This window comes from Aegilops tauschii, chromosome 5 (genome assembly GCF_002575655.3).
Source record: "Aegilops tauschii subsp. strangulata cultivar AL8/78 chromosome 5, Aet v6.0, whole genome shotgun sequence".
Lineage (NCBI taxonomy): Eukaryota > Viridiplantae > Streptophyta > Magnoliopsida > Poales > Poaceae > Aegilops > Aegilops tauschii.
This window is the reverse complement of record NC_053039.3, coordinates 569,027,444-569,030,797: the sequence shown is the minus strand read 5'-3', so window position 1 is coordinate 569,030,797 and position 3,354 is coordinate 569,027,444.

Below are 3,354 nucleotides of genomic sequence, written 5' to 3'. Positions count from 1 at the left end.
TTTTATTTATCCCAAAATGAATCTTCATAAAACTTCAGCTCATTTGGAGATCTGCAGAATAGGTATCTCTGACGTAGCTTTTCCTGGTCCAGAATTCTAGCTGCCGGCAATCTCCCTCTTCATGTAAACCTTGCATATTAAGAGACAAAATGCATTAGAATTGCTACACAAGGTGTTATAATGATTAAAAATACTATAAATAACAGTAGGAAAACATGATGCAAAATGGACGTATCATCTACATACCTCATCGCTAGGATGATGGGGTGTCGATCAATTAGCGCACACCAGGCATCGCTAGCTTCAAGCACACTATGTTTTTTGGTTTTCCCTTTTCACCTATTTTTTATTTTTCTCACTAAGTATGGTTAAAATAAATAATGAAAAAATGTTCATTATTTGAAAAATTGTTTGCCAATCAAAGTAATGTTCACAAACTTCGAAAAAATATCTACATAGTTCAAAAAGGTTCCCGAATGCACAACAAAATCAAGAATTTGAAAACATGTTCATGAATTGAAAAGAAAATCATATTTTCAAAAAAAGTTCATGGAATTGAAAAATGTTAGTGAATTAAAAGTTTGCACAAATTAGATTAAAACGTTGAATTCAAAAAATGGTTACGCGTATTTGGAAAATGCCAACGAATTTGAAAATATGTTCGGGAATTTTAAAAATGTTCATGAATTTTAGTAATGTGCATAAATTAAAAGATGTTCCTCAATTTGGAAAAATGTTCAGGGATTTGAAAAAAACGTTGAATTGAAAAAATATTCATGAATTTGAAAAAGTTCAAAATATCTTACATTATTTGTGAAGTTGAATATGAAAATAAGTTCTTTAATTTTATAGTAAGATCATGAATTCATATTTTCATTAATTTAAAACGAGTAAGAAAAAATAAAAAGAAGGAGAAAAGGAGAGAAAAAAAGTGAGAACACTGGAAAACCAGATAGAGAAACAAAAATAAAAAAATCAAAAACTGTTCGGAAGAATCCCAAAACCTGGTGGAAGCTTCCCAAACCGATGACAGAAGCTTCGTAAAAGCACCCCATCGCTTCCGCTAATGAGATGGCTAGTGGAGTTGTTCGAGCAGAGCTGAGGGATGCACTTCTAAGTCGGCTCAGCTTTATCATTTCTTTGTTTTATTTTCATTTTTGAGCTTCTTGTCATTCCAGGACTTCTCTTAGAAACACACTAGAGATGCATATGTTTACAATATGTACACACTCATCCCTATAACACAACACACACAAGCAACCCACATGCTTGTAAAATTCACCACTAGTCGATGCACATGTCAAAAATCAGAAAATATGCGAGCACCTATGTTAAGTCTAGAACTTGAATCAATATGGGCTAATTACGCCACAGAAACCTAACCATATAACTAAGGTTGGTTCACCTATGAGGACTTGTACCAGACCCAGTGTTGTACTCGCAGACTTGTGGGCTTCTTAATTAAAGTCGGGCGTGCGCCTTCTTCCTATAAAAGATTACACTCTGCTCTAGGTCTAGCAATGAGACACGCATACAAAAAGATTAAATTTAGTCTAAAAAATTCATAGTTATTGGATTTGATGAAAGGAACCTAGTTTGTTGTTTGATTGTTATAGGATAAATCAATAGATTAAATTTGTTATCATTTTGATTTAATAAGTGTTTGTAAAATAGTAACAAATTTATCTTGGTCATAATATATATTTGTATTTTCATGCGAAATAATCCTATACAAATTACGACCATCGGGGAGTGAATATGTTTTCTTAGAGGTGATATTATCAGGAGTCATATAATTTGCTCTGAATGTTCAGTTTGGTGCTAAAACTTTAAAAATACGAATTTATGGTCACTGAACTTGCGTTTTTGTGCAAATACGGCCACTTCATCCGTATCCGAACGTATCATGCACTTACGTGGCATGCCAACATGAATGTAGGGACGTGCATGTGTTTTTCTTTTTGAGAAACATCCCCACTCTATTTTTAATTGCGCAGAAGCCCCTCATCAGCACGTGTGGGTCCCGATTGACACCGTGGTAGATGAATTTAGAAATGAAAAATAAAAAGCCGCTTGGGGGCTCGAACTCAAGACGTCATGTACGCGCATGACCTGTCCCATGCACTGCAACAAGCAGATTTCCACGTGTACGAACAAATATATCATTTTCTCGCAAAAAGAACAGATATATCTTCTTTTGTTTTACAAGTGAAAGCATGGTTTAGCTGATATTCCAGGACGATTCTGATGGTCTCCAGCGTTAAATTTTGCAATTTTAGTTGATATCTACACATGAAAAATGAACTAGGGAGAGACTAGAACTCGCAAGCTGGCATCACCTAGCGGATGCGCAGTACTGACCGCTGAAACGCGCATAAGCTTATTTTCTTTCTTTCTAATTCCAGTTATATATATTTTAATGCCAAAAAGGATGAATTCAAAATTGGTTTGAATAAATTTGCACGAAAAAAATTCGCTCACCCTCGGCTAGTCGAGTTGCCAACATATAAAATTATGTGTTTCTCCTTAGACACATGAACAAGTACGTAATTTGAAATGGAAAAAATTCTGCTCACCCTCGAATGATAAAAATTTTGTTTGGATAAATAACAAAAAATAGGTTAAATTCAAATAATTTTAAATTTAAAAATCTAGATAAAAGAAAATACAGCGCATAATGAATATATCATTTCTATCTTGATGGTTAGTCCATTATTAACTAGCAATTGGCCCGGGTTCAAATCTTGTTTAGGTTATATTTTTGCCAAAAAAAACATATTCGATACAAAAATAATGAAAATGTTTGTGCCTCATGATTTGAACTCTAGACCTAGAGGTGTGAACAAAACTGGCCTACCGCAGCAGTACAAAATTGAATTTTAATTTGAAGTGACCCAAGTCCCCTTTGAAATAGGAATTCAAACCAACCAAAAAAAATTGAGCGAAATGGAAAGAATTCATGCACCCTTTAAGTTCGTTTACATAACTCGATATTAGAGCAAGCTTAATGCTAACATCATCGTCGTCTTTACATATGGTTGAATATGTGGTTGTCCCGACCAAAAAAATAATGTATTTATCGGGTTAGCCCATATAATAGCGCGTGCATCGAAGGACTACTACTATAACATCAAGGACGTCCATGCATCGTGGTGGTCAGAATGCGGGACGGGAGTGAATAGGTTTCTGGTTTGAATCCCTTTAATTTTAAATCGTCGAATCTTTCTCGCGTCCACTGGCAGGTGGGTCCCACACAGGTAGAAAGAGTAGGCCGCCTGACAAGTGGGGCCAACAGAAGCAATTACTAATACTCACTATGTGCGAATAATTTATATAGACATAATTATAAAAAAG